At 33.4% G+C, this 23,966-nt stretch overlaps 1 long non-coding RNA gene and 1 other non-coding gene across 3 annotated transcripts in view; one reads left to right on the forward strand and one right to left on the reverse strand.

The window, feature by feature from the left end:
• Window positions 1-23,117, forward strand: part of LOC140880388 (uncharacterized) — a 36,301-nt gene extending 13,184 nt beyond the window's left edge. For both annotated transcript variants that reach the window (XR_012149643.1, XR_012149644.1), the window contains exons 3-8: window positions 150-242; window positions 339-413; window positions 1,035-1,060; window positions 1,209-1,264; window positions 22,757-22,799; window positions 22,889-23,117. This is a non-coding gene — a long non-coding RNA (uncharacterized lncRNA). The remainder of the gene's footprint in view (window positions 1-149; window positions 243-338; window positions 414-1,034; window positions 1,061-1,208; window positions 1,265-22,756; window positions 22,800-22,888) is intronic.
• On the reverse strand, window positions 11,429-11,539 carry LOC140885798 (small nucleolar RNA R71). Its single transcript, XR_012151214.1, has one exon. It is a non-coding gene; the product is annotated as a small nucleolar RNA R71 (small nucleolar RNA).
• Window positions 23,118-23,966: the final 849 nt, after the last annotated feature.

Raw genomic sequence — 23,966 nt, forward strand, 5'->3', positions numbered from 1 at the left:
TTGTTCTTGTATATGCCAGTCTGTGGCTTCCAGAAAAAAATATTGTATATGTTTATGATAATTAATCTGTCTCCTGTTCTATTGAAAGAAGTTAAGATTATCATACAATATCTTGCATGAAAGTTGATTAACGATAAAACATGGGCCAGGATGAATTATTTCGGCTATGGAACATCCATACTGGAATATGTATTTTGATATTTTCTGGTGCTGGGAGACATCGTAATGAAGTTCTTAGTGTGGTATGTTCTATCCAACCTTTTGTCTTCCCTCGTGTAGGACCTTCAGGTAGAACTTACTCTGAGCATCTATCCTTTCATTTGCTATGAATATTGTAGGACCTCCACTCTTCGGACATGTATCGTATTGCAAGCTGTGGAATGGATAACAATGTTAAAATCTAGTCATTGAAGGTAAGAGTAATTAAAATTTCTGCCAAGATGTAGAGAAATTTTTGCTAAAATTTCAAAATGTCTTCGTGCAAGAAACAAGATATTGAACCCTTAAATTTAAAAATAGAGGAATTTCATTTTATTTTAATTTATTTTATATTTTATCATAGTTTTGATACATGTCGTGCAAGGATCAAGTTATTGAGCCCTTGCATAGTTTTTCTTTTCGCCCCTTTTCTCCTTTTTTTCCCTTGAATGTCAGGTAGCTGGAGTGAGTTATATTTTCCACTGATCCGAATCAACATTCTAACTTCTTGAATCTCTTTATTGTTGAGTCTATACCTTCCACGCTAAGTTAGTTCATATTCTACTTTATTATTATTATTTTTTGTTTGACACATATTCTGAAAATGATTTTTGGTACCGAAAGGTCCATAATTTACAAAAAGAGTTGTCTTGGTTATGATTATGATAAACCAGTACAAGTAAGATTTCCTGATATTTTTTAAAATGGTCGACTTTTTTGGCACTTGAACACCACAAAAACTGATTCATTTTGAGATTCGAGCACATTAGAGGAGATGTTCGAATAATTTTCTATGAAAAACTAATTGGAGGGCTTTTATGCTTGCTTCAACACAGCTTTCATTACGAGCAGATTGTTGCAGGTACCTTCTTCACCTGTACTTCTTACATTCCCAACAGAGTCTAATATTTACAGATTTATACACATCATAACTGCTGCTGTGAGTTTTAATTTCTGAATAAATAGTTCATTTGGTGCCATTTCTGTCCACTGACAGTTTTTTGGTATAGGTCACGATTGTTGTTGTTGCGGTTCTTGGAGGGCTTCCATTGGCAGTAACCTTGACGTAAGTGTGTCATTAAGTTGTCTGTTATCAGCCACCTACCATTTTCCCATCTCCAATTTTGTTATTCATGAGCTTGATTTCTCTTTAATTTCCTACATGAAAGAGTGGGTGCCCAGTGAGCCAACTTGTGGCTATGGGCTTTGATGACTCTTTGTACAAACGATCTTTTGTTTAATATAATTTACACTTTTATTAATGGCAATGACTTTATCTTTCTTCATATTGTTATATTGTGATATACTATTGTTGTTTTGATAAAGACCTTGAATATACTATAGTGTATGTAAGATGTGGTAGAACATGGGGATGTCTATCATGAAATACATCTTATAGTCACTGTATATTCTAAATTGTTCCTAGTCAATTGAGCCGTCCGATAATAAGGATAAGGATCGCTCGAGTTTGAGACTAGCATTTGCGATGCGGAGTACCACGTTTCATTGGTAGGGAACATGGAGATGTTCGAAGCATGCAAATGGATATTCATAGGATGAATAATCGAACTACCCTATCCGGACTTTCCAAGTGGTTATCACTTATCGAGTGGATAAAGTCCGCGGTTTTGGTTGTACACCATTAGTCCTTACTACTTGAAACATCATGGAGACTCTATATGCTAGTACTGTGCTTTGACTCGTTTACCGACTCTATGGGGGTCATCAGGTGTCGGGATTGGGTACAGTTACAACACATATAGGAGTCGATGCATTGTTGTCAAGGATTCACCACATACTTGCGAGTGTGGATATCCTATGCGATCTGAGGAGATATTAGTGTGACGAATCTCTGGCCAGAGTACTTGATGTGATTTAAGAAATGGTTTCTTAGTAGCACATGCGATGTCACTAATTTGATCTTCAAGATGTATTGCATAGTTATCGAATCTTGAGCGACTCTCGATATACCAATGGTTGTTGATTCGATCGGGATATATGGATGAAGGGACCGTACTGTACGCGAACCAAAATCTACTGGTTCTTGTAGGCACTATCAGTGATACCTAGGGAATCATGGGGCGATGTTGCTAGGCGCTTTACCATGATTCGTTGGGCAAGTCGGAAATCGTTGTTCCGAGTCACAAGGAGTTGTGAGCCCACGGCTAGCTGTATCCCTGAACCATTGAGGGTCACACAGTGTAATGGAGTTTTTTAATCCCCGTTGAGATAGTTAAATTTAAAGAGTTAAATTTAATGAATAAAGAAGTTGGACTTCTTAAATAAGAGTAAGGGAGTAGGATTTCCTAAAATGACATAGGGATGTACATTTTTGGAAACCACTGAATTCGGATTCAGGAAAATTTATCTTGACTTTAAAATGTGCAGAAATGGTTTCTGTGCACATTGGTAAAATCAGTTTATCAATCGGAGTCACGATGAATTTTATATTAATTTCTGAACATGCGGGCTTTGCTTGTCGGGCCTCAACTTATGACTAATGGGCCCTAAGGTGTTAGTGGCCTGCATTATAAATAAGTTATTGCAGTACAGAAATTAGACACAACTGGTCATAATTTTGAGAGCAAAATTTCGAAAGCCCTAGCCTCCTCTCTCTCAAAGTGGCCGAACACCCTCCCTCTCTGTCTGAGAAATTCCGGTATGTGATTTTGAATTGCAGTCTGGAATAGCGAATCAAATTCGTTTATTCTCTTCGCAGAAAACTTCTGATAGATTTTCTAGTGCAATCTATCAGAGGGATTAAACCTCTATTCGTGGACCTGATTGAAGGAAAGCTTGTTCATCAGTTCCAGGGAGATACAAGAAGCGCAGAGAAATCTGTGTGGTGTCCAATAATCTCGCTTCGAGATTGAAGGTAAAATTTAATAATAGTTATTTAATTTTACACACACTTATAATTTAATCGTTAAACGGTTGATACTCACACTATGGAATTGTTCCATAATAAAATTTTTAAACTTCCGCTGCACCGGGTATCAATCGTGATTGATCTGAACACCAGTTTTCCAACAGTGGTATCAGAGCCAGGTTGCTCAGATCAAACGATTAAATTAATCGATTGTACAAAAATTTTTGAGTCTCGGTTTTTGAAACAAAATAAATATTTTTAAATAAAAATAAAAAAAAAATTTCAGGGCAAAACCCGGGCAGCGATTGGATCGCTGCCCGGTGGGGCAGCAATTGTTGCTACCCCGGGCGGCGCACGGCGCCGCCCACGGCGGCGCACGGCGTCGCCAGGGCAGCGCTCGACGCTGCCCAGGGCGGCGCCAGGCGCCGCCAGGGCAGCAACTGTTGCTGCCCTAAAGGGGCAGCCGGGCTGCCCCGGCCCGCGCCCACGGGTGCGGGCCGGCCCGGGAGTGTCCCGGACGGCCCGCGGGAAAAATTAAATTTTTATTTAAAATTAATTTTAATGTGTTAAAATTTTATTTTTGGTCCGGTCAAAAATTGTTTTTGATTGGTTCACGAGATTTCGGATCGAATTGTTCGAGTCCGTAAACTTTAAAATTGATTTTTGGATAAATTTGAATTTTTGGAAAATTTTAATATTTTATCCTTAAATTGAATTTTGAAATCAATTATTTTTGGTACAATTGATGATAAGATTTGATCTTATGAATATATTGAGTAAAATATGATTTTATCCATAAAATTGGATTTTGTAGATAAAATATGATTTTATTTGATAAAGAGATAAAATATGATTTTATATGTAAAATGAGATTTTATATATAAAATATGATTTTATCCTGTTTAAATTTGAATTGCCACTGCATGTTATCCAATAAATTAATTTTGAATTAAATGTTATTGGATAAGGATGATCGATTGCCATGACCAATTTTGTAGGTGTATGTTAGGAATTTACATTTGTTTTTATTGTTGTTGGTTTTATTAATGGGCCTGGTTTATGGCCCAGTATGAATGTCATATGTAATAAAAGTGGGCTTGGTTTATGGCCCGTTCCCACCCCTAAAAATGTATCCCCTACTTGTCATTGTTATTTATTGTAAATACATTAGATTTAGTGGGAGATCAAGATTTGAAGATGGTGGGCCCAGCAGACAATAAAGACAGAAGAAATGTAAATTGGAAGCTAATGTAATAGGATTGCATTGCATACTGCATATTACCTAGGATTGGACTAAGACTCGTGATTGGCAACCACGAGTCAATTAGAAATGGAATCGATCATCCTATATATAATATATGATATTATGATTGTATGCATGTTTTAGACATAATTGCGTGAATCCGGCAAGCATGCAATAATTTGAAATTGATGAGACAAATTTTTATAATTAAAAATCCCTCATTTTAAATATGATTTAAAATTGATATCAAGATAAATAAAGGAAATTTAAATTTGTTTAAATATTCCTACCTTCCATCAACGGTCAATGTATGTGATGCTACCCGCGGATACGGTCCGGCTCATATTATTGGGGGGGGCCGTCCGTCGGAAAGCTGTACATTGGATCGACACATGTTGTAAGTTGGGTGGAACTCCCATGGGATCGGCTCATATTATTGGGGGATCCACATGGCGACCGTCCATCACAACTTAATATTGATGGGTCATCTTGACATGTCACTTTAAACGGCGTCATATTATTGGGCCCTTATTGGACATGAGGTAAATACATGGGGGTTGCTTTGGAAGCAATTGGGCTCTACCTTTTGAGAATTATGGTTGGCTGATATTATTCGGGACCATAAGTTTGTCAATTGGACTCCATGTTCTCACTAAGGAAAAAAAGTTTTCCTTTTTCACTAGAGGGTAGTGAAATTGTTAAAATAGTGGGAGTGAGATTCATAAAATTAAATTCGCCTATTTTATGTCTTAGTAAATTGCTTAAACAATCATTGATATATGTCTGTTTTTCTTTTCAGTATTTCATACAATGAATTCGCGTAATCCATTATTCTCGATCCTCGAACAAAACAAGTTAACTGGCGCAAACTATACGGAATGGTTCCGGAAGTTGAAGATTGTCTTGACTTCGGAGAAGATGCTCTACGTGTTAGAGAAATCACCTCCGAAGGAAGCACCAGCTGACGTAAGTCCGGAGGAATTGGCCAAACTTGATGCATGGTGGGACCATGACATCAAGACCAAATGCTATATGCAAGCCTCGATGTCTGATGAACTCCAGAGGCGATTTGAGGACACCGTGAATGCTGCTGACATTCACACTCAACTCAAGGAACTTTTTGGGGCTCAATCGAGGGCTGAAAGGTTCGCTACTGTTAAGGAGCTAATGACGTGTCGCATGCGTGAAGGGACTTCGGTCCGTGATCATGGGGTACGAGTGATTTGGCTCATACAAAAGTTAGCGACCCTTGATTTGGTGTTGGAGCATGAACTCAACGTGGATTTACTGCTTCTGTCTCTTCCTTCTTCGTTTGACGGATTTGTGGTAAATTTTAATATGAACAAGATAGAGGCCACCCTTGAAGAGATGGTCAATATGCTTGTGACATATGAATCCACACTAAAGAAGGATAAACCAGCTTTCTTGGTGGGCTCCTCATCTTCTACTAAGAAGGGGCCAAGTACGAAGGGCAAGAAACGTTCTGCCCCACCCAAGAAAGTCGAGCCCGAGAAGAAGCACAAGACAAAGGCTTCAAACAATGGAAAATCCAAGGATGTTTGCCATTACTGCAAGAAGCCCGGTCATTGGAAGCGCAACTGCAAGGAATATCTAGAGCAGTTGGGAACTGCAAAGGGTATGTTCTATATTGAAATAAACATTTCACTTAATACTACTTCTTGGGTATTGGATACCGGATGTGGATCTCACATTTGCAATGATTTGCAGGTGATGACAAGAAGTCGCAGGCTTAGAATGGGTGAGACCCAGCTGAGGCTCGGGAATGGTTCCAGAGTTGAAGCTACAGCCATTGGAGATGTTTGTTTAATTTTGCAGAATGGTTTTAAGTTATTTTTAAGAGATGTTTTATTTGTTCCGGATTTAATTAAAAACATTATTTCTGTTTCTATGCTAGATAGAGATGGTTATTCTTGCAATTTTGTGAATGGGATTTGCAATATTTACAAGAATGAATGTTTGATTGGAAATGGACAACTTGAAAACGATCTATACAACTTAAAACTAAAAGACGTTCCAATAAATTATATTGATAAACCGGCGACAACAAACAAAAGGAAAATCGATAGTCGAAAAACGGCGAACCTTTGGCATGCTAGGCTAGGTCATATTTCCTCAAGGAGGATGAACAAGCTAGTGGGAGAGGGCATGTTTGATATGTCTGATATTAACTCTCTACCTACTTGTGAATCCTGTCTAAAAGGGAAAATGACTAAATCTCCTTTTAAGGGGAAGCCTGAACGTAGTCAAAATCTGTTGGATTTGATCCATACAGATGTTTGTGGACCATTTAGAGTTGGGACTCAATATGGCCACACCTACTTCATTACCTTTACTGACGATTATTCAAGGTATGGGTATTTATATTTAATGAAATATAAGTCTGAAGCATTTGAAAAGTTCAAAGAATTCAAGGCTGAAGTAGAAAACAAGCTAGGTAAAAGTATTAAAGCACTTCGATCGGATCGAGGTGGAGAATACTTAAGTACCGAGTTTTTGGACTATCTAAAAGAGAATGGGATTCTCTCTCAGTGGACTCCGCCTATGACACCACAGCTGAATGGTGTATCGGAGCGTCGTAATCGAACTTTGTTGGACATGGTTCGATCTATGATGAGCTTCACTGAGCTTCCACCTTCGTTTTGGGGCTATGCGCTTGAAACGGCGGTATTGTTGTTGAACAACGTCCACACTAAAGCAGTGGACAAAACACCATACGAGTTATGGAATGGCAAAGCTCCTAAGTATTCGTACTTGAGGATTTGGGGATGTCCTGCTTACGTGAAGCGGACAGTGGGAGATAAGTTGGATAGTCGATCCAGCTTATGTTATTTTGTAGGGTATCCGAAGAATTCAATCGGATATTATTTCTATTATCCTGCTGAAACAAAGGTGTTTGTTTCTAGGAATGCCACCTTCTTGGAGAAGGAGTTCTTATTGGATAAGAAAGGCGAGATGATGGAACTCGAAGAAGTTCGAGAAGAACCCGAAATACAAAATAACGATCCTACGCCTCAGGAACCATTACTAGACACGCCTGAACCTAGAAGATCCGAGAGGACTTCTAGACCTCCTGTTCGATATGGTCTTCTTCTTGAAGGGGATCAAGATGAACCCGACATTGGATGTGATCCAAGAAACTTCAAGGAAGCAATTTCTGATGCGGATTCAAATTTATGGCTTGAAGCTATGCAGTCTGAATTGGATTCAATGCATACAAACCAAGTTTGGTCTTTAGTAGATCCTCCTGATGGAATTGTTCCAATAGGGTGTAAATGGATCTACAAGAGAAAGCTTGGGCCTGATGGTAAGGTATTGACCTACAAGGCGCGATTGGTGGCGAAAGGTTACACTCAAAGACAAGGAGTTGACTATGATGAAACTTTTTCACCAGTTGCAATGTTCAAGTCCATAAGAATCCTTATTGCCATAGCTGCATGGTATGACTATGAGATATGGCAAATGGATGTGAAGACTGCTTTTCTTAATGGAGACATTAAGGAAGAAATCTATATGAAGCAGCCAGAGGGGTTCACATCCATGGGAAACGAGCATAAGGTATGCAAGCTTCAGAGATCAATTTATGGTCTAAAACAAGCATCAAGAAGTTGGAACCGGAAATTTGATGAAACAATAAAAGATTTTGGTTTCATCAAGAACCCGGAGGAACCGTGCGTGTACAAGAAAGTAGTTAAGGATGCTGTAACATTCTTAGTACTTTATGTTGATGACATCCTACTCATTGGGAATGATGTAGGGATGTTACAGTCAACAAAGATATGGTTATCAGGTAGATTCTCGATGAAGGATTTGGGTGAGGCATCCTACATTCTTGGGATACAGATCTATAGAGATAGATCTAAGAGAATGATAGGACTCACTCAATCAACCTACATCGACACCATATTGAAACGGTTTTCAATGGATGGGTCCAAGAGAGGACATCTACCCATGTGTCATGGAGTTTCTCTATCCAAGTCTATGTGTCCCAAGACTGATGAAGAGATAGAGAATATGACACATGTACCATATGCGTCAGCTATAGGTAGTATCATGTATGGGATGATATCTACCAGACCGGATGTAGCATTTGCTCTGAGTGTCACGAGCAGATATCAAGCTAATCCCGGTCAAATGCATTGGAAAGCTGTGAAGGACATTCTTAAGTACTTACGAAGGACTAAGAATATGTTCATGGTATATGGAGGACGAGATCTGAAATTGGAAGGCTATACCGACTCTAGCTTCCAAAGTGACGTGGATGACTCGAAGTCAACCTCTGGATTTGTGTTCATGCTCAATGGCGGTGCTGTCTCTTGGAAGAGTTCCAAGCAGGACACCACAGCGGATTCCACCACTGAGGCTGAATACATTGCAGCATCAGCTGCTGCTAAAGAGGCCGTTTGGATGAGGAAGTTCGTCCAAGAGTTGGGCGTCATTTCTGAATTTGTTGGTCCAGTCCCGGTGTACTGTGACAACACGGGTGCCGTTGCTCAAGCAAAGGAACCAAGGTCTCATCAAAGATCCAAACACGTACTGAGGAAATACCACATCATCCGGGAGATTGTGGAAAGAGGAGACATCACTGTCGAACGAGTGGCCTCTGCAGACAATATCGCTGATCCGCTTACTAAGCCCTTGCCAGGACCATTGTTTGACAAACATCGCGAAGAAATGGGTCTACGTAGTATGACTAGTTGGCTATAGGGCAAGTGGGAGATTGAAAGAGTGGGTGCCCAGTGAGTGATGAAACTTAAAATTTGTAATTATTTATATGTTAAAAAGTGTGTTTTAAAATTTAAGTTTAATTAAAATTATGAAGTTGTATTATTTTAGTGTTATGTGTTTATATTTAAATGTTTTACTAAAATGTTGTATTTTACGGTTTGCGCAGGTTTGGTAAAAATAAAATTACTCAAGTTACAGTGGTCATAATGGAGTAATCTCAAAACCTGTAGAATCACAAAAAAGGCATCTTCAACTTTGTAGAAGACAAGAAATTCCAAAAACTTCATTAAGATGATCAAAATAATAAAACATCAAAATGGAGATAGATTTACTTTTACTATGACCAGCTTGGAGTAAAAATATCATAAGTATTTCATATTTTATCCAAAAGGGGTGAATGAGTTGTCCAAACACATCTACACAAAATATCCTACGTGTTTTATGTTGAAAAGAAAGGCTGAATCGGTGGTCTAAGGTATCAAACATGCCAATTAAAGTTGGGTCATGGTATTGACATTCAAGGAGACAAGCACCCACCAACTTTACTATTTCACATTTAATGAGCCTTGGACTCTTGCTCTCATTTGGCCTATAAATAGATGTGTTGTATAAGCTTTGTAGTGTGCAAGAGTGTAGAGAATTCTTCATTTGTAAAATAAATATTTTGTGTGTGAGAATAAAAGTTTGAGTGTGCAAGTTTCTCAAGTTCAAGTATGAAATTTCTTTTATCTTTATTCTTGAGTTTCATGTTCATGGAAAGCTAAATCTTTTTATGTCAAGGTGAAAAGGTTTCATTGTTGGTCAAGTAAGATTGTCTATATTTTGTATATTCTTTTCTTTTCTATTTTTATTTTTACTAATTGATCTTTATTTGTAGGTATAATTTTGGATGATTTGTTGTTATCTATTTACATCAAATGCTTGGTACCTTGAATGTGGTTACCTTGATTTGTTGTCAAATATGATACAATAAATACTACAATAATTATATACTATAAATATATGTATCTATTTATAATAAAGTCATATATATTATTTAGACGATAGCGTGACACTGTCGGTTGTTCTAAATAATATATTGTGATTTGAACTAACATTTACTTTCTCGCATCTAACTTTTACTTTATCGCAACTAACATTTACTTTTCCGCAACTAACATTTACTTTCTCGCATCTAACTTTTACTTTTCCGCAACTAACATTTACTTTATCGCATCTAACATAAAGTCATATATTTTATTTAGACGATAGCGTGGCTCTGCCGGTTGTTCTAAATAAAATATTGTGATTTGATCTAACATTTACTTTTATGTCAATTTATATTTATGCATTTATATATATATTATGGGTACCATGTATTAAATATCAGTTGATATTAATATAGTGGGAACTATATTATATGATATACTTGTTTAAATATTTAATTGTTCTTTTTATGTTTATATTTATTCATCTATATATATTATGGGTACCATGTATTAAATATCGGTTAATCTGATATTAATATAGTGGGAACTATATTATATGATATACTTGTTTAAATATTTCATTGTTCTTTTATGTTTATTTTTATTTTAGTTTCTTTTATTTATTTTTATTAAGCAATCTTAAATAAACCAACAATGAACCTTTGAAACCTTGACAATTTTATAATTTGTGTATTTGAAGTTTTATAATAATATTTTCATCTATAATATATTATTGCTAAAATTAAACTTACAACATCCTCTCCGTGGATCGATCTCGTACTCACGAGTATATTACTTGCAGACAACCTACACTTGGGTGAATTACAATTTAAGTTGTAGCAAGTTTTTGGCGCCGTTGCCGGGGAGGTATAAATTAAGTTTAATTTTGTTATTATGTAAATAGTATGTTGTTTTTAATTGTATGATTGTTTGGAGTCGTAAACAAAGTGGTAGACTTGTTCGAGTAACTGAAAATATTTTAAACATGGACGATAATTCTAATAATCAAGATGATAATAATAATAATAATCATCATCAAGAACATGAACAACCAAGAACACTTAGGCACCATATGAATCCAATAAGAACTAGTACACCATCTTGTTTAGTTTTTCCTTCTGATGCATCTAATTTCAATTTTAAGCCACAAGTCATTCAACTTTTACCAAATTTTCATGGCTTAGATTCTGAAAATCCATATTTGCATTTAAGAGAATTTGAGGAGGTTTGCAACACTTATAATGATCAAAATTGTAGCATGGATACTGTTCGATTAAAGCTTTTCCCTTTTTCCTTAAAAGATAAAGCTAAAACATGGTTGCAAAATTTGAGATCAAGTTCAATAAGATCATGGGAAGAAATGCAACAACAATTTCTAAAAAAGTTTTTTCCTTCCCATAGAACAAACTCTTTTAAAAGACAAATTACAACTTTTTCTCAAAAACAAGGGGAAACATTTTATCAATGTTGGGATAGATATAAAGAGTTACTTAATACATGCCCACATCATGGTTTTGAAATATGGAGAATAATTTCTCACTTTTATGAAGGTTTAATACCTAAAGATAGGCAAATGATAGAATTCATGTGTAATGGAACTTTTGAAGATAAAAACCCAAATGAAGCTATGGAATATTTGGAGTCATTAGCAGAAAATGCTCAAAATTGGGATAATATAGGCTCAATTGAACCACCAAGTAAAACCAATAATTCAACAAATGGGGGTGGTATTTATCATCTTAAAGATGATGTAGATGTTCAAGCTAAACTTGCATCTTTAGCAAGAAAAATCGAGTCATTAGAAATGAAAAAGAGTGATCAATTAAAAAGTGTTCAAGAAATTGTTTGTCATATATGTGACACACATGATCATCTTACAAAAAATTGTCCTACTTTGCCTTCATTTAAAGAATGTCTCCATGAACAAGCCAATTATGTTAACAATTTTAAAAAACCAACATTAGATCCTTTTTCACAAACATACAATCCTGGTTGGAGAAATCATCCCAATTTTAGTTGGAGGAACGATAATAATGCACAACCTTCACAACAACCTCTTCAAAATAACCAAAATCATCAAGGTTATGCTCCTTATATTCCACCTCCAAGAAAAAATTTTGAAGATGAAATCCATGCATACATTCAAAAGCAAGAGTCTATCAATATTCAAAACATTCAATCTATGAATGATTTGAAAGAAACTCTTGCAAAATTTGCATCTGCACTTAATATTCATGAAAAAGGAAAATTTCCATCTCAACCACAACCTAATCCTAAAAATCAAAATCAAGAAAAATTTGATCAAGTAAAATCTGTTATTACTCTTAGAAGTGGTAAAATAGTTAATGATCCATATAGTGATGAAAACAAAGATCAATTAAACTCAAAGAGTAAGGATTCAAATCCTGATACTTTTGAGAAAGATGATGCTTTGAGTCCTAAAAATAAGAAAATTGATGATAAAATAAATAAACATGTTCCTTTTCCTCATGCATTAGTAAATAATAAAAAACAAAAAAATGATTCTGATATTTATGAAGTTTTTAAACAAGTAAAAATAAATATTCCATTATTAGATGCTATTAAACAAGTGCCTTCTTATGCAAAGTTTTTAAAAGATTTATGTACTGTGAAAAGACAATTGCATGTAAAGAAGAAAGCATTCTTAACGGAGCAAGTAAGCTCTATTATTCAAAATAATTCTACCTTGAAATATAAAGATCCCGGTTGTCCAACAATTTCATGTATTATTGGAAAAAATAAAATTAAAAAAGCTTTGTTAGATTTGGGAGCAAGTGTGAATTTAATTCCTTATTCAGTTTATGAAAAGCTTAAGTTGGGAGATTTAAAACCTACATCTGTTACTCTTTTACTAGCCGATAGGTCAATCAAAATACCTAGAGGTATCGTAGAAGATGTGTTAGTTCAAGTCGATAAATTCATATATCCTGTGGATTTTATTGTCTTGGATACACAACCAATAGAAGTACATAACGAAATTCCAGTAATATTGGGACGTCCATTTCTAGCAACTTCAAATGCTTTAATTAATTGTCAAAATGGAATAATGAAATTGTCTTTTGGAAATATGACTTTAGAACTTAATGTGTTCAATTTATGTAAACAACCAAGTATTAATGAAGATGAAGATGATAATGCAATAGAAACAATTGTGGAAGAAAATATACACCAAGAAAACTTAAATCAACAATCTGAAGTTTGTTTAGTGGAAAGTTTTGATTCAAAAAATGTTTTTAAATCAAAGTTATTTGAAGAAATTAATGAACTTGAAGAAGTAAAAGAAAATGATCATCCAAAACTTGAATTAAAACCCTTGCCAATAGAACTAAAATATGCTTTTCTTGGTGAAAATCAAACATATCCTATTGTAATATCTTCTACCCTCTTACCAAAACAAGAAGAAGATATAATAACACTACTTAAAAAACACAAAAATGCAATTGGATGGACTTTGCAAGATATAAAAGGTATAAATCCTTTAATCTGCACACATAGAATTCACTTGGAAGAAAATGCTAAAACATATCAACAACCACAAAGAAGATTAAATCCACACATGAAAGAAGTTGTTAAAAATGAAGTTTTAAAACTATTAGATGCCGGAATTATTTATCCAATCTCGGATAGTAAATGGGTAAGTCCAACACAAGTAGTACCAAAAAAATCAGGCATCACTGTTATAAAAAATGAAAAGGGAGAATTATTACAAGCTAGGATTCCATCTAGTTGGCGTATGTGCATTGATTATAGAAAATTAAATGATGCAACTAGAAAAGATCACTTTCCGTTACCATTTTTAGATCAAATTTTAGAGAAAGTGGCAGGTAATCCTTATTATTGTTTTCTTGATGGGTATTCGGGGTATTATCAAATACCAATATCATTAGAAGATCAAGAAAAAACTACTTTCACTTGTCCGTTCGGAACTTTTGCTTTTAAAAGAATGCCATTTGGTTTATGTAATGCCCCGGCTACTTTTCAAAGATGCATGCTAAGTATTTTTAGTGACATGATTGAAGAATTTGTGGAAGTTTTTATGGATGATATAACTGTTTTTGGAAACTCATTTGAAAACTGTCTTAAAAATTTGGAAGAAGTTTTAAAAAGATGTGAAGAAAAAAATCTTGTTTTAAATTGGGAAAAATGTCACTACATGGTTAAATCCGGAATTGTATTAGGGCATGTCATATCTGAAAAAGGAATTGAAGTTGATAAAGCTAAGGTTGATGTTATTGCTAATCTACCATCACCAAACACGATCAAAGAAATTCGATCATTTTTGGGTCATGCGGGATTTTATAGAAGATTTATAAAAAATTTTAGCATAATATCGAAACCAATTTCAAATCTTTTAACAAAAGATGCACAATTTGAATGGACTCAAGAGTGTGAAACTGCTTTTAAAAAAATAATTAATCTTTTAACTACATCACCTATTTTACAACCTCCTGATTGGTCTTTACCATTTGAATTAATGTGTGATGCAAGTGATTATGCTGTAGGAGCCGTGTTAGGACAAAGAAAAGAAGGTAAACCTTATGTGATCTATTATGCAAGTAGAACCTTAAATAGTGCTCAAATCAATTATTCAACAACTGAAAAAGAATTACTTTCAGTAGTGTTTGCATTAGATAAATTTCGATCCTATTTAATTGGTTCTACTACTATTGTTTACACTGATCATTCTGCCATAAAATATTTATCAAATAAACAAGATGCTAAGCCGAGATTAATAAGATGGATTTTGTTGTTACAAGAATTTGATCTTGTAATAAGAGATAAAAAAGGAAAAGAAAATGTAGTAGCCGATCATTTATCAAGAATAATTTTTGAATCATCTCAAAATGAAATACCAATAAATGAAAATTTTCCGGATGATCAACTATTTTATGCTACTACTATGCCTTGGTTTGCTAATATTGTAAATTTTCTTGTGACAAATAAAATGCCTTCTCATTGGAATTCACAAGATAAAAATAAATTCTTGAAAGAGGTCAAAAAATTTTATTGGGATGATCCTTATTTGTTTAAGTATTGTCCTGATCAAATTTTTCGACGATGCATACCCGACAATGAGGTAAGTAGTGTCATTAAATTTTGTCATTCTGAGGCATGTGGAGGTCATTTTTCGTCAAAGAAAACAGCTGCAAAAATCTTTCAATGTGGATTTTATTGGCCTTCTTTATTCAAAGATACACATTCATTTTGCAAATCTTGTGAAAATTGTCAGAAAATGGGTTCAATTTCAAAACGAAACATGATGCCTTTAAATCCAATCATGATTATTGAAATATTTGACAGTTGGGGAATAGATTTTATGGGTCCATTTCCATTATCTTTTGGATTCACTTATATTTTAGTAGCTATCGATTATGTTTCAAAATGGATTGAAGCAATTGCATGTAGAACTAATGATCATAAAGTTGTGATAAAATTTTTGAAAGAAAATATTTTTAGTCGATTTGGAATACCTAGAGCTATAATAAGTGATGGGGGAAGTCATTTTATAAATAAATCATTTTCTTCGTTGTTAAGAAAATATGGTATTACACATAAAGTTTCTACTCCATATCACCCTCAAACGAATGGTCAGGTTGAACTTGCAAATAAAGAAATAAAACAAATTTTGGAAAAAACAGTCAATCCAAATCGAAAAGATTGGTCTTTAAGATTAAGTGATGCATTATGGGCATATAGAACTGCATTTAAAACATCATTGGGGATGTCACCATATAGATTAGTTTTTGGAAAGCATTGTCATTTACCTGTTGAAATTGAACATAAAGCTTATTGGGCAATTAAAACATTTAATACTAATTTAGATGATGCATCTAAATCAAGAAAATTACAATTAAATGAACTAGAAGAATTAAGAAATGATGCATATGAAAATGCAAAGATTTATAAAGATAAAACAAAAGCATTTCATGATAAAAATATTATGAGAAAATCTTTTGAAATCGGAAAAAAAGTTTTACTTTATAATTCTCGCTTGCATTTGTTTCCAGGAAAACTTAGATCGCGATGGTCTGGACCATTTATTGTTAAATTTGTCTATCCTCATGGTGCTGTTGATGTTGAAAATCCTAAAAATAATAATATATTTAAAGTTAATGGGCAAAGACTTAAACCGTTTATAGAAAATGAAGTTCTTAATGAAGAGTTTATGCCTTTATATGATCCAACTTAATTGTTACTTATATTTTTATTTTATTTTTGCAGAATTGAGTTCACTTCCCGGTTAAGTGGCGGATAACGGTACTCCGTGACTACTTTCAGTCGGTTTTATTTCAATTTCCCAAAATAATTGAATATATATATATATATAAATATATATTATGGATGAAGATATCAAAAAACTTGGTAAATATTTTCCATCTGTTTCTAAAAAAGTTCTGAGAATGATTTGTGAAGGCAGATGTGAAAGATTGAGAATGCTTATGCAAAAAGGAATCCCGGAGGATATTCGTCTTATAATTGAAGCCAAGGTTCGATTAGGTGGTGAAGTTCCAAAATTCTTACTTGTTCGAAATATGTCTGGACTAGGAAAAAGTACCTATGCGAAGAAAAGAAGGGCTAAAAGGTTAGATGTTTGTCATAATTGTGCCAGATGGACTTGTAATAGACAATGCAGATCTTTGGGATATGTTTCCACAAATAGAGAAGATAAAATTGATTTCATTAAGAATGGGCTGAGTAAAGAGTCATTGGATGATATCTCATTGACTCTTGAGACGCATTCTAGTGGAGATGTAAAAGGTCAACTTCTCCGTTTATGGAAACTATTCCAAGCGCAGCGTCATGGTGATGGTCTTGGGAATCTGACTAAAAAAGACCCTATTTGCCAATTTATAAGAAAATTGGATGGTAAGCCAACCCTCGACTCATAAATATTGAAGGAACACTGTGAGCCACAATCACATCACTGTTTATACGCATGCATGTTATTATTATATATTATTATTTTTTTTACTATTTTTATCATTTTGTTCTCATCTGTATTCCTATTTCTGTCTTATTCCTTGTTTTCCTTATAAAATCACTCAACTCTCTCTATATTTTTTAAAAGAAAAGAAAAAAACATGACAGGATCTTCTTCACAAAAATTGAAAAATATTTGTGTCTTTTGTGGTTCTAATACTGGAAAGAATGAAATATTTGTTGATGCAGCAATTAATCTTGGAAAAAAGTTAGCAGAGAGAAAAATTCACTTGGTTTACGGAGGAGGCAATATAGGGTTAATGGGATCTATTTCAACAGCAGCTCATCTTGGAGGTAGTCAGGTTTTGGGTATTATTCCTACAGATTTAGCTGAAGGAAATATTACAGGTGTTACGGTTGGGGAAGAGTTGAAAGTTTCATCAATGTACGAGAGAATAACTAAAATGATAGAAAATTCTGATGCTTTTATTGCCTTACCTGGTGGTTTTGGTACTTTAGAAGAAATTTTTCATGTTGTTTCTTGGGCACAACTTAATATCCATAATAAACCTGTTGGCTTGTTGAATATCAATAACTATTATGATGGTTTGTTGACTTTTCTCGATGTAGCCGTGGAACAAAATTTTATTTCAGAAAATTCACGAAGGATGCTCATCTCTGCTTCGAATGAAGACCAATTAATTGATGATCTCCAAGCTTTTGTTCATCAACCTGATTCAGCTATAACAAAGATCAATTGGTCTCAACCAACCAGTAAGAAAAGAAAACTGGATCATTGATTCAACATGTCATGAAATGGTTTGTGTTTGTTCCTCATCTTCAATAATTCCAGGTGATATCTCTTTCATCATGTACTCTTTATTTTTCTCTAAAAAAAAAAAAAAAAAAAAAATTTAAAATTTTAAAAAAAAATATATTTCTATAATAATATTATTTTTCTTTTTCAATGGCAGAGTAAGGAGTCAAAAACTCCTGACGCATTAGTTTTTATTTATCATCTTATCACAATAGATTAGATTTTAATATTCCGTATATATTTAAATTGCAAACTACTAAGAAAATGAAGTCTTTTTGTATAGATGTTTATTTATTCTTCTTTTTACCAATTTAATAGAAAATATATAATTGATGGGATATAAGTTATAAATAATATATAATTGTGTGTTTTCAAATATATATTTTCTAAAACTTTTATGAGTATATAATTAAAGTGATATTGATTGAATAAATAATAACATGTATAATTGAGGGAATTAATTTGTAAAAGTATAATAGTTACTCACATAAATTTTGTGAGTGAGGGGTAAAAATTGAGAAAACAACTTATAAGCTTTTATTGATTATTAAGAAATGGTTGATTACTAGATTAAACCCATTTTGAAAAAAAAAAAAAAGAAAAAAAAAAGAAAAATGAAAATTGGCTGCAAAGTTGTTTGAAGTTTGATTGTAAAGATGTAGAGTATTAATATCTCTACTATAATTATTAATGTAATAGATTTACCTCATAAAAAATAAAAAAATAAATAAACTTTGAAAAAAAAATGTTACATTTTCAAAGTTTATTGGAGGTATTTGATTATGTAAAAACAATTTTGCAGCCAAGCAAAAAAAAAAAAACAAAAAAAAAATGGGTTTATTCTTTGTAAATCATCCTATCTTATTTTCAATATTAGGTTATTTGATTGTCTGCTTTACTAGCCATTTTCAAAGAGTGTATAATTTTCTTCCAACTCCACGAGTGAAAAACAGCTATATATGAAATACTTTAACCCGAGAGAATATGGAGTTGAGACTTTTACATTAATATTCCTGATGATATACATGTTATGAAAATGATTTCTATTATCCTTTTAATTATATTATTCTCAAAGTTTTTAGAAAATATTTATGTAAAAAAAAAATTATATATATTTAATATTTTGATATTGTGTGAAATATATATGTATAGCCCATCCAATTACATATTAATATATTGGTTGATAATGAGATTTATAAATAAACATATGATCTCCTCACAAGTGTGTTTTTAAAATTTTAAAGTTTGCAAATTTGAATATATATATTAAGGAATAAAAATCTAACTTGTGATTTTATGATATTTTATGATATTTTATGATATTTTATTACTAAGGGACTAGTAATTAGCCGGTTTGGGGGTGTGATGAAACTTAAAATTTGTAATTATTTATATGTTAAAAAGTGTGTTTTAAAATTTAAGTTTAATTAAAATTATGAAGTTGTATTATTTTAGTGTTATGTTTTTATATTTAAATGTTTTACTAAAATGTTGTATTTTACGGTTTGCGCAGGTTTGGTAAAAATAAAATTACTCAAGTTACAGTGGTCATAATGGAGTAATCTCAAAACCTGTAGAATCACAAAAGAGGCATCTTCAACTTTGTAGAAGACAAGAAATTCCAAAAACTTCATTAAGATGATCAAAATAATAAAACATCAAAATGGAGATAGATTTACTTTTACTATGACCAGCTTGGAGTAAAAATATCATAAGTATTTCATATTTTATCCAAAAGGGTGAATGAGTTGTCCAAACACATCTACACAAAATATCCTACGTGTTTTATGTTGAAAAGAAAGGCTGAATCGGTGGTCTAAGGTATCAAACATGCCAATTAAAGTTGGGTCATGGTATTGACATTCAAGGAGACAAGCACCCACCAACTTTACTATTTCACATTTAATGAGCCTTGGACTCTTGCTCTCATTTGGCCTATAAATAGATGTGTTGTATAAGCTTTGTAGTGTGCAAGAGTGTAGAGAATTCTTCATTTGTAAAATAAATATTTTGTGTGTGAGAATAAAAGTTTGAGTGTGCAAGTTTCTCAAGTTCAAGTATGAAATTTCTTTTATCTTTATTCTTGAGTTTCATGTTCATGGAAAGCTAAATCTTTTTATGTCAAGGTGAAAAGGTTTCATTGTTGGTCAAGTAAGATTGTCTATATTTTGTATATTCTTTTCTTTTCTATTTTTATTTTTACTAATTGATCTTTATTTGTAGGTATAATTTTGGATGATTTGTTGTTATCTATTTACATCAAATGCTTGGTACCTTGAATGTGGTTACCTTGATTTGTTGTCAAATATGATACAATAAATACTACAATAATTATATACTATAAATATATGTATCTATTTATAATAAAGTCATATATATTATTTAGACGATAGCGTGACACTGTCGGTTGTTCGAAATAATATATTGTGATTTGAACTAACATTTACTTTCTCGCATCTAACTTTTACTTTATCGCAACTAACATTTACTTTTCCGCAACTAACATTTACTTTCTCGCATCTAACATAAAGTCATATATTTTATTTAGACGATAGCGTGGCTCTGCCGGTTGTTCTAAATAAAATATTGTGATTTGATCTAACATTTACTTTTATGTCAATTTATATTTATGCATTTATATATATATTATGGGTACCATGTATTAAATATCAGTTGATATTAATATAGTGGGAACTATATTATATGATATACTTGTTTAAATATTTAATTGTTCTTTTTATGTTTATATTTATTCATCTATATATATATTATGGGTACCATGTATTAAATATCGGTTAATCTGATATTAATATAGTGGGAACTATATTATATGATATACTTGTTTAAATATTTCATTGTTCTTTTATGTTTATTTTTATTTTAGTTTCTTTTATTTATTTTTATTAAGCAATCTTAAATAAACCAACAATGAACCTTTGAAACCTTGACAATTTTATAATTTGTGTATTTGAAGTTTTATAATAATATTTTCATCTATAATATATTATTGCTAAAATTAAACTTACAACATCCTCTCCGTGGATCGATCTCGTACTCACGAGTATATTACTTGCAGACAACCTACACTTGGGTGAATTACAATTTAAGTTGTAGCAGTGAGCCAACTTGTGGCTATGGGCTTTGATGACTCTTTGTACAAACGATCTTTTGTTTAATATAATTTACACTTTTATTAATGGCAATGACTTTATCTTTCTTCATATTGTTATATTGTGATATACTATTGTTGTTTTGATAAAGACCTTGAATATACTATAGTGTATGTAAGATGTGGTAGAACATGGGGATGTCTATCATGAAATACATCTTATAGTCACTGTATATTCTAAACTGTTCCTAGTCAATTGAGCCGTCCGATAATAAGGATAAGGATCGCTCGAGTTTGAGACTAGCATTTGCGATGCGGAGTACCACGTTTCATTGGTAGGGAACATGGAGATGTTCGAAGCATGCAAATGGATATTCATAGGATGAATAATCGAACTACCCTATCCGGACTTTCCAAGTGGTTATCACTTATCGAGTGGATAAAGTCCGCGGTTTTGGTTGTACACCATTAGTCCTTACTACTTGAAACATCATGGAGACTCTATATGCTAGTACTGTGCTTTGACTCGTTTACCGACTCTATGGGGGTCATCAGGTGTCGGGATTGGGTACAGTTACAACACATATAGGAGTCGATGCATTGTTGTCAAGGATTCACCACATACTTGCGAGTGTGGATATCCTATGCGATCTGAGGAGATATTAGTGTGACGAATCTCTGGCCAGAGTACTTGATGTGATTTAAGAAATGGTTTCTTAGTAGCACATGCGATGTCACTAATTTGATCTTCAAGATGTATTGCATAGTTATCGAATCTTGAGCGACTCTCGATATACCAATGGTTGTTGATTCGATCGGGATATATGGATGAAGGGACCGTACTGTACGCGAACCAAAATCTACTGGTTCTTGTAGGCACTATCAGTGATACCTAGGGAATCATGGGGCGATGTTGCTAGGCGCTTTACCATGATTCGTTGGGCAAGTCGGAAATCGTTGTTCCGAGTCACAAGGAGTTGTGAGCCCACGGCTAGCTGTATCCCTGAACCATTGAGGGTCACACAGTGTAATGGAGTTTTTTAATCCCCGTTGAGATAGTTAAATTTAAAGAGTTAAATTTAATGAATAAAGAAGTTGGACTTCTTAAATAAGAGTAAGGGAGTAGGATTTCCTAAAATGACATAGGGATGTACATTTTTGGAAACCACTGAATTCGGATTCAGGAAAATTTATCTTGACTTTAAAATGTGCAGAAATGGTTTCTGTGCACATTGGTAAAATCAGTTTATCAATCGAAGTCACGATGAATTTTATATTAATTTCTGAACATGCGGGCTTTGCTTGTCGGGCCTCAACTTATGACTAATGGGCCCTAAGGTGTTAGTGGCCTGCATTATAAATAAGTTATTGCAGTACAGAAATTAGACACAACTGGTCATAATTTTGAGAGCAAAATTTCGAAAACCCTAGCCTCCTCTCTCTCAAAGTGGCCGAACACCCTCCCTCTCTGTCTGAGAAATTCCGGTATGTGATTTTGAATTGCAGTCTGGAATAGCGAATCAAATTCGTTTATTCTCTTCGCAGAAAACTTCTGATAGATTTTCTAGTGCAATCTATCAGAGGGATTAAACCTCTATTCGTGGACCTGATTGAAGGAAAGCTTGTTCATCAGTTCCAGGGAGATACAAGAAGCGCAGAGAAATCTGTGTGGTGTCCAATAATCTCGCTTCGAGATTGAAGGTAAAATTTAATAATAGTTATTTAATTTTACACACACTTATAATTTAATCGTTAAACGGTTGATACTCACACTATGGAATTGTTCCATAATAAAATTTTTAAACTTCCGCTGCACCGGGTATCAATCGTGATTGATCTGAACACCAGTTTTCCAACACTACAGTCTAGCGTACTGAATGAAGAAAATGATGGCTGACAAGGCCTTGGTATGTCATTAATTATGGTTCTCTGTCAGGCTTTGTTCAGTGTTGATATTGTATTCTTCAAGAAATTGCTGATACAAATTGATCTACAGGTGCATAGGATTTCAACTTGTGAAACTATGGGATCACCAACTATCATTTGCAGTGATAAGACAAGAACTTTGACATGGCCGAGATGAACATGAAGAATTCGATTATTTGTTATATTTGAATGATTTTTGTTATATTTGAATTATTTATAATATTGAAATATTGTATATTAGATTTAATTTTCAAAAAATTTGAATATTGAGTGATAATATTGAAAATTTGTGAATTAAATTTTTTTTTATTTGAGAAAAAACAACGCTTTTTAAACGTTGTCGTAGGTGGAAAAAGCGTTGTCGTTACTAAAAAAGACAACGCTTAAAAAGCGTTGGTTTTTTAAATATCACAACGCTTTTTATGCGTTGTCTTTGCTCAAAACGACAACGCTTTTTAAGCGTTGTCTTTGACCGCGGCCTTTCACAATACTGGCTACGACAACGCTTTTTTGTGACAAAGACAACGCGGAAAAAGCGTTGTCGTTTTTAGATACGACAATGTTTACAAAAGCGTTGTCTTTTCCAAAAACGACAACGCTTTTTCCGCGTTATATTTGAGCGTGGTCTTTTACAACACTGGCTACGACAACGCTTTTTCGGGGACATTAACAACGCGGAAAAAACGTTGTCTTTGGCCATTTTTCTTGTAGTGACACCTAACATTGGGTAAAAACCTCTTATTTATTGGACATAAAACCAATGTTCACTCATGCCTGGCACCTAAAAGTTTAGGAATTAGGCGGCCGCTTATGTGAGGCTTAGATAATTTTTTTCTTTTTAGTCTAAAAATCTAATTATTTTTGTTTATTTTAATATTTTTTTAATAAATCTCTTTATCGAATTCAAATTAAGAATACATGAAATATTTTTCTTATTCATACAAACTGACGAGGCGCAAATATGTCAAAAATGTTTCTTTAAAAATAAAATCTGAAAAAATGATGTAATTCATGACATAATATTCTAATGATTCAATATTTGTGTAATATAATATATATATATATATATATATATATATATATATATTTCCAATATTCCAGCCTCCATTCAGTTGCGGAAGTAACCCAAATTGACTTCAATTACTGCG

The sequence above is a fragment of the Henckelia pumila genome, chromosome 2 (genome assembly GCF_033568475.1).
Source record: "Henckelia pumila isolate YLH828 chromosome 2, ASM3356847v2, whole genome shotgun sequence".
Classification (NCBI taxonomy): Eukaryota; Viridiplantae; Streptophyta; class Magnoliopsida; order Lamiales; family Gesneriaceae; genus Henckelia; species Henckelia pumila.